This window comes from Poecilia reticulata, linkage group LG8 (genome assembly GCF_000633615.1).
Source record: "Poecilia reticulata strain Guanapo linkage group LG8, Guppy_female_1.0+MT, whole genome shotgun sequence".
In the NCBI taxonomy this organism is placed as follows: domain Eukaryota; kingdom Metazoa; phylum Chordata; class Actinopteri; order Cyprinodontiformes; family Poeciliidae; genus Poecilia; species Poecilia reticulata.
This window is the reverse complement of record NC_024338.1, coordinates 5,881,167-5,890,115: the sequence shown is the minus strand read 5'-3', so window position 1 is coordinate 5,890,115 and position 8,949 is coordinate 5,881,167. Positions and strand designations below refer to the sequence as shown.

Sequence of the window (8,949 nt, the reverse complement as noted above, 5' to 3'; positions counted from 1 at the left end):
TATATAAGCTGTGGAGAGATTTACAGTGGGTATCACAGTGGGGAGAGTGGCAAATGAAAGATAGGGAGAGTCTGTTTAATAAAGCAGCAATCTTGAGGGAGCCGGGGCGAGGGAGAAAGAGGAGAGGGAATGAGAAATGTGCTCATACCGCAGGGATCTGAGCAGACTGCAAAAGAGGGAGGGAGAGAGAGACAGAGGCAAGACAGAGAGAAGAAATTAGGGAAGCAAAGAGCACAAAAAAAAGGAGACGAAAAAGAAGAAAAAACAGCAAAACAGCCACGGAGAGCGACGGGACGGAGGAAGGTTTTACAACTCGGCCGTCCTGTCCGAGTTCTTCCCACGGTCTGACACGACTTCAGGTAGAGACGTCAAAAAAGTGACCTCAAAACCTGGGAGTTGACAAAAGAAGCCGCCAATCCCACTTGGCTGTGTGCATAATGACATTTTTTTTTCTTTTTTTTTTTTTTTTTTAAAGTGATTGACAGGCACCTTGCAGCAGAGTTATGTAATACTGAAGCTGCAGAGGTAAAGACGGTCAGGTTTAAGCGTGTGTATCGGTGTGTGTGTGTGTGTGTTTTCCACTCGGCCCTTACGAAGCAGTTGTAAAAATCCTGCATCCTGGTACTCTGTGACAAATAATAAAAGCATGATAAATGGCGGCGCAGTCCCGTGGCGCGGCTACACTGAGACTTTACGGCGCCGCGGGAAAGTTTTGGTACCCTTTAAACGTTGGAAACCGTAAACATCAATGCTTTTTAGAGGGATTTTATGTGACCGGCTGACACAAAAGTAGTTCATAACTGTGAAGAGTGAGGAAAATGATATATGGTGAGGTTTTATTTTCAAATAAAAATCTGAAAAGAGCAGCATAAATTTGTTTCCAGCCTCTAAGAGGAATAATTGCACCATGTTTAGGGTCATTGTCCAGGTGGAAGGGAGACTCTACCACAATCTTAAAGGGACAGCATTGTGTATTTTCCAGGTACGAGTGGCATTTTATAGCACAGTCCAGTAACTATATGATACCTTAAGTAAAGGTGACATGAAGACAATTACTGGCTTAAAATTGGACTTCTGTCTCTTTAAGAAACCCCTGCTCTTTCCAACACTCCATCTTCAGGAAATCATCACAGCATCGCGCCACTATTATTCTTTTAACAACATTTTTGCCATTATATGAGCCACTTCTTAGCTCGTATAATGAGCTCAGCGAACGTGCAGTTCCAGCTGGTGTTTGCTACTTGGTGCTGGCTAGTCTGAAGGAGTTGAGTGGGAGGGTGGCAGAGGTAGGGGCGCTCTGCGAGGCAGAAGCTTGGCTTGGAGACTCCAACTCCGAGGAGGAACAGCAGAGTGGAAAAAGCAGCACTTGGTGAGAGCAAATGATTAGGCCAGTGTTTCTCAACCCTGGTCCTCACTGCCCCCCTGTCCTGCATGTTTTAGGTATTTCCCTTCTGCCACACACCTGAATTGTATCTCTGGGTGATTAACAGGCGTCTGCAGTACTTGATGGTCATGCAATCATTTGAATCAGACGTTCTGGAATAGAGGCACATCTAAAACATGCAGAGCAGGGGGGCGGTGAGGACCAGGGTTGAGAAACACTGGTTTAGGCACTCCTGAATGGTTGCCATGGGAGATTAAAGGATTTCTCAAACATGTAAGGAAAAAATCAAGGCAGCATTCCAGATATGTTTTTTTGATGAGGGAATAACATAATAACATGGTGTAAAACTCAAAAAGGTCGATTTTATATGATACTGCCCTTTTAAGCAGCTCCATTTTTGTAACGCATCACATTGATCCCAGTGTAGTAGAAGTAAGAAATACTGCCACCTGCAGGTGGTACCTAGCAGCAGTCACTTAAGCCCAATGATTTTAACCGTTTTTGCAGAAAAACTGACAATAAACTCACAATTGTGCATTAGCGTGAAATAACATACTAATCTTTTTCTGTAGGGATTGTTGCGCAAATTATTTTTTATCTAATATAACAAGGATTAAATACAAATGCAGGCCACACTTTTGAGATTTTAATTCCTACTAAATGTAGCATTAAATTGCAATTACACACCACCTTGTGCTTGGTCTGTCGCATAAAGCCCCAGTAATCGTTCTGACTCTCGCGGTTGAAGGTCTGAACATTTCTGCAAGGCGCCGCACTTAGAGCAGCACAGCAGCAGCACTTCCCCTCCCTCCCGTCTCACTTCCACTCCCACTTCCACTCCTCTGGAAGTACACTACACCTCTGCTCTTGCGGCTGCCCTGGGAGCTGAGCTGTGTAATCCCTCGGCGGATAAGGCGAGGTTTGGTGGAGATTTGGGAAGCGCAGATCCCGCTGAAGCTGCCGGTCCGCTTGCTGGGGGGAAAATTCAATGGCTGGAAATCCCATGGGATTGGATTAGGACGGATACGGAGCCAGTCACTGAGAAGTCGCTGTCAGGGAGCCGCCATGCACACTGTGGGCCTCTGTGTACACACACACACACACACACTGACAAACTCAAACAATCAACCTTGTCATATCATCATCATTGTCAGCACTCTCAGTTGATGTTATTAATAACAAACTGCTTGTAATAACCTTAACATGTAAGATGAAGGCTTAAATATGATTTAGACTGCAAGGCAAAAGTATTCATACTTTTGACAAGCTTTTATGACAAAAAAGCTTCTTTTTTTTGTCATATAAAAAAGAAGCTTCTTTTTTTTAAAAGAAAAAGAAGGAAAAGAAAAGATTTTGTTAGAATTTTATGTTACCTTTGGAGGAGCAGCAGGAAACCACAGCTCAGGTGAGAGAATTTCACCATCACTCCAAAAATCAATCCACAAATAAGTTTTTCAGAATTTCTTACCTCTGGTAAGGCACAGACCCACATCAGGACTTATTCAGTAGATATGTTTCCAACTCCCATTTAGTGCATTAATGTGCATATTAAGATGATGATGATGATATTTGTTAAAACTGTCACCATGTTGTGTCAGTTTGTGTCTGGGCCAGAAGTAGGGTCTTAGCGCTGTCAATCATCCTCATGTACTTGGCTGCTAAATGTGCAGCCAGTACATGAGGAGGTGGAGGACAAACAACTTACCGTTGTCAGTGGCTAAAATAGCCTCAGTATTGACAACAGGCTCTGCTAGCTTCAGCATTTCATACAGTAAGGGGTGGAAACAGCGCCATACAGAGGATGACTGAGAGCGCTAAGGCCCGCCTCCTGGCTCTGATTGGTTGTTTCTAGTTGGTGCTCGGAGAAGGCAGAGAAGCTAAAACTTTCTACAGATTATCTGTTTCATACCATACGACGTAGCGACAGATTCATCAAACACGTAAAAACATTTCTTTTACAAAAGTTACATTTTGCTGCTTTGACTCTTTTTCAGAAAAGCCAAAAACTGCCTCAAGCGAGTGTAAAAACCTAACAAAATTCAGGAAGTTAGTTTGCATTTTGCTGTTTCCATCAACATTTTCCAACGTGATCCTTCAAAATGCATATAAAAAAAAATGCTGATGGAAACACAGATAATGTGAAATCCTGAAGGAAAACTTGCAAGAAGCTGCAAGAGACTTTGACTCGGGTGGATGTTCACCTTCCAGTATGATTATGACTGTACACAGCCAGAGCCACAGTGTTCGAAGCATATTCATGTGCTAAAAGTGCCTCAGTCCACACCTAAATCCGTTTATTTCACTTTAAATTGGCCAACTTTGTGTTTGCAACACCACAGAATATGTGGCGCGCGAACACTGCAAGGCCCTTCATCTGAAATAAAACGCAGCAGGAATCAAGTTCTAACTCACAAAGAGCAGCTAGAAATTTGTGGAATTTATCATTTCACCTCCTACAAACTCAAACACAAAGGACAGAAAGAGAAGGACCTTCACCTGCGCAACAGCTGCTCCCACCGTGTGCCTCTGATGAAAAAGACTTATTTTTAAGGAATAAAATTAAAAAACCGAGAGGGAAGAGGCGAGAGACGAAACCCCCAAAATTAGGATTTCTTTTCTTTCTTTTTTTAACCAAAGGAGGCGGCCTCCAGAGTTAATCATGGAGAATGTCGATCATCCAAGACTAGAATTTAAATGCAGGACCATCTGTAATTGTGAAAAGTTAATTAGCCCGACGCGCAACGCGGTCATGTTCGGGGCAAGCGGCTCCAAAGCGGAGCCCTCCGCGCAGGCAGCCTGCCACCGCCTAATGAGTGTCTCCCGGTGCGCAGGTTTATCATCTGAGCACTTTTGGTGAAGGTTACATTTGAATAATTTCCAAGCCTCAGTTAGAGATATTGTTTAATGTGCGCATTGTATCCTAATGGAATTAAGACTAGACGACAAAGAAAGGAGGAACACTGACGATGCACACATCCTGGTTGTGGGGAAACTTCAAGGCCAATGAAGCTTTATTTAATATACTATATATAAAAAAAACACATTTAAAAAGAGTATAGCAGCTACATTAAACTCTTTTAATGTGCATGATAAATCAGTGTCCTAATAAATGTATCAAAATCTCTCTCTGAGGGATAAATTGTTTCCCTTCCTGTTGAATTAAGATTTATTTACTATTACTTCATTGATTAAACCATCCAGATCTACTAATCAACATAATTAAGGAATTTAATTAAATCACACTACGGTCTACTTCCTAATAATTTAATTTAGAAAAAAAAAGAAAGACAACGAGCTAAAGCGAAAGATGGCAGCACCAATTCAGCAGACCTCTGCTTCAGCTGGGGGGATATCTGAGTAAGAAACTGTTGTCCGAGGTGCAACTCTGAGAAGGTTTCTTAGACGTTTCACGCTAAAGGGGCCGTAACGGCTTTGATGTCTCTGAGACGTAATGTTTGAGAGAGAACAAAATTGGGGAGAGAGGAATTGGATTCACCAGTTTTGTGTACTAGAACAGCCATTAGAGAGCAGCGGGGTGTGGGGGGGTTCTGACATATCTGGGAAAGTCTTTTTCATGGCTTGTGTTTCTCTCTGATTGGTTCTCGGGGACTACCTTGTCAAGGACAGAGTCGTCATGAGGGCCCCATCAGCCAATGGGAGTTGAAGAGCCAAGCACTCATGGAAAGAAAGATGTCTTCTGACATTTTTTTTCACATTCTTTAGGAGAAACGCAGAAAATAAGACACTAAATCTTTAAATACATAGAGCTGAAGCTGTTTTACATTCAATGTTTCAATCATATAGTCTTTCCTTTCCTTGCCTATCCTCTTTGTATCCTTCCTTCCTTGTGACCTAACTCTAGTCCTTCTTTGTCCCATTGCTTCCTCTCATTCCTGCCTTCTTAACCGTTTTTGCTTCCTATCTTCTTTCCTTTCCTTGTGTCCTTCCTTCCTTGTCTTCTTGATGCCTATGCTTATTTGCTTCCTTCTTCCTAACCTTCCATCCTTGTTACCAGGCTCCTTTTGTTTCTGTCCTTGATTTCTTTTGTTCTGTCTTTATTCATCCCTTGTGTCCTTTCTTTCTTTGAAGTGTCTTTCTTTTGTCCTTCCTTTCTTTTCTTCCTTCTCTTTCCTTCTTTCCCTTTTTTCTTTCATTCTTTCAACATTGCTTGTGTATTTCCTTCCTTTCCCCTTTCGTTTCTTCACTCATTGCGTAAGTTCTACTTTCCTTCCCTGCTGTCTTTTCCTTCCTTCCTCCCTTTTTACACTTTACAAATCTTTTCCGATTCATTTGTGTCTTTAATCTGTTGAATCAACAGAAATACATCGAAATGTAACTGAACAGGATTTTGCTGATTCTCCCTCTGATTCCCCCGGGTGTTTTTTTGCATTTTGTCAGTGCGTGTCACAAGCGAAGGGCTTCACTTATCTACTGTTATTATGACCATTACTCCTATAACATCAGACCAACGCCCAGAAGCTGAGCCAGTGTCTGAACTGTCTCCACATCCTGATCAGTGCGCATCCCCTCCACCGGCACCGAGTGAGCGAGTGAGTGAGTGAGTGAGGGGAGGGAGGGAAGGAGGGAAGGAGGGAGGCTTCATCCATTTCTCCTCCGTGCCGCCGCCGCGCCCCTTTGACCACGCTTGATTCGCAACAATGGGAGGACAGAGAGAGAGAGAGAGAGAAAGAGAGAGAGAGATGATCGCAGTAGCAGAGCCAGAGATTCCAGGATCTAAAGGGTGAAGTGTATATCTACCTCTCTGATTTTTTTTTTAAACTGTTCCCATTGTTATCCCTTCACTTTCTTTTTAATCGCAAGGGAAAAGAGCAGGCTCTTTTTTCTTTTTCTTTTCTCTCTTTTTTCTGAGAATGGAAAGCAAAAAAAGAGAGAGAGAGTGTGTGTGTTCAAGGGGGGCGTTTCCCCTCTTTTCCTCTCTCTCTCTCTCCCTCTCTCTCTCTTTTTCTCTGTTCAGTGTGATTTCCAGATATTGCCAACACGCAGCCGTCGACTTGAGTTGCGCGGAGAGGAACTGACAGACTTCCACCAACAATGGGGGGTGAGTATGGACCCAGTCCTCCAGAGATGAAGATGCTGCTGCTGCTGCTGCTGAGGATGAGGATGATGGTGATGATGATGATGCTCCACGCTGCCGTTCTGACCGCAGTCCGTTTGACTTGACTGCTGTGGAACAAAATTAATCCACAGGCACTAAGCGTGGGGCCAATATGGCTCCAGCGTAGCGCGCAGCGGTTAGCTGTCAGTCCTGTCACGCGGATGGCTTTATTCAAATGCTGGATCATCGTTGGTGAAAAAAAAAAAAAAAAAAAAAGAAAAAAAAAATCCACACAGAGGCTGGAAGGAAGAAAACAGCGCCAGAGTCGAGTCAGATGACCGGTGTCATGGCGAAGCCTTCTTCTTTTTTTTTTTCTTCTCTCCATTCTCTTTATCCCTTCATTCATTGCTTCTTCTTCTTTTCTTTTTTTCTCCCGTACTATTTTCCAACTTGTCCCCGAGCAGCCCGCACCCCTCCCCGCTCCCAGCCGCCTTTCCGTTAAGACTTCTGCCGGATGAAAAGAGTTGAACGCTTGTTGCTGCTCAACGTTTTCGCTGCGGCTCGTGCGCTCGCGCTGCGGATGGGAGTGACTTTAGAGTTTCGCTTTCAATAGATGATTTAAAAAAAAAAAAAAAAGGAGTTGCACTGTGACGTTTTGGACGGTGTTGAATTTATTTCTAAATTTATTCGAGGTGTTATCGACACCTGTAAATTCGGGGGGGGGGGCAGACTTTCTTTTTTTAAATAGCCTACCTGAACATTTTGGTTCCGGTTCTGTCAACCGTATTGTCGTTCGTAGTCGGTGTCCAGCGGTGGACGGTAAGGCTGATAACACACATTAAAAATCCCCGTTGAAACGTCTACGTTTGGTTCGGAATCGTTTACATGTAACAGATGCAATAGATAATGTACATTTAAAATCAATTTTTGTTATTTACTTATTAAACGACATTAATTTCACATGAGAAATACCATCGCGGTGATTGCTAAAAGGAACAAAAGACGTGATTAAAGCTTGTTACAGAATCAATACGCTTTTTTTTTTTTTTTTTGTACATCTATTGTACAACGTGGCATGTTAGCGTTTCCCTGACAACCAGAGCTAAGATATGTCGTTCATTGCCAGCAACCGCTTCGTGGTCAAGAAGCTGCAGCTTCCTAAAGTGACGTTAGCATTGAAATAGACTTTTTTTTTAGTGAATTTCTATTGTTGTTTTCGCATTGGTCACCAATTATTTGCTATTTATTACATACAGACCACACTTTAAAATCAACAATTTTGGTGGGAATTAAATATTAAGCTATTAAATAATATCCACACAAACAATTTTGTTTTTAATAGCAACTAAATTCCTATTAAACCTACTTAAAATATTTTTATTAGGTTTTAACTATAGAGGTTGGTTCAGTCAGTCTTTAACTATTAGCTGTTAGCAATAAGCTAGGTCGATATGCCTATTTTGGTTGTATTATGATAAAACATGTCACCATGGTAACAGTTAAAAAGCATACTAAAAACTTGTGCTTGATGAAGAAGTAAAGTGTGTATCCAGGTTTGAATAGCTTAGCAACAGTGCTGGTACTTGATGTCCAACTTGCTAGCTAGCTGAGCTTCTTACCTCCAAGGCAGTTGTTGCCATGAGAACGGCACACCTTAGCTATGGTTGTCATGGAAAAGGTCTTCACATCAAACTAGATCAGTAACGATGAAACTAATGAGTTTAAATTTTACAAATCAAACTGTTAAACTGATAACTACTAAAAAATGTTTAAACTTAACATCTGTGGGAACAAACTGTTGCACCAGTTTCAACAGTGTATCAGTGTAGAGTTCCCTAGAACACTACATCCCTAGAGTTAGAGAGGATTTTTTATTTTTATCTTTTGCTTTGTTTTATTTTTATAATCAAACATTGATATAGCAACACTGGCAACAGTCACCAGCTGCTTGTGGACGTCCAGTCAGGCTCTCCAGGCCTTTCTTTGGCATTCCCTTTCATGTTTTTAGCAGAAGTTTCAACGCCTGCCTTTTTTTTCTTCTTCTTCTTCTTCTCCTTTTTTTTTCTTTTCTCAGAAATGTAAACACGGCTTTTTAATTCGACCCGTTTCTAAAGCAGAAGCCCGGGTGGGAGGGTGTGCTCCTCGAACGCAATGTCCTCTTCAATTGATTGCTGTTTTAGCTTCGCATCAATGAAATATTCAAGCTTTCTCCTGCATCCAGACACCCACCTTCCCCTCCAACCCCACCCTTATGCCAACCCTCTCTCTCTCTCTTTCTTTCTCTTTCTGTCTCTCTCTCTCTCTCTCTGTGTGTAATTCAATAATCAGTGCATCACGGTTTCAGTCTGTATCAGAGCAAACTCAGCCTGGATCTTATAATCCATTGACTTTGCAGCATTTGCAATTCAGCTGGTAGCTTTTTTTTTTCTTTTTTTTTCACAGCTTGTGTTTTGTGTGAGAGCATTTGGCAGCGGTGCGCCAGCGTGTTTGCGTGTGTGTGTGTGTGTGT

General features: G+C 42.2%; 1 long non-coding RNA gene across 1 annotated transcript in view; it reads left to right on the top strand.

The window, feature by feature from the left end:
- The first annotated feature begins 3,795 nt into the window (after positions 1–3,795).
- Positions 3,796–8,949, top strand: part of LOC108166463 (uncharacterized) — a 13,366-nt gene continuing 8,212 nt past the window's right edge. The window contains exon 1 of the long non-coding RNA XR_001776824.1: positions 3,796–6,443. This is a non-coding gene — a long non-coding RNA (uncharacterized LOC108166463). The remainder of the gene's footprint in view (positions 6,444–8,949) is intronic.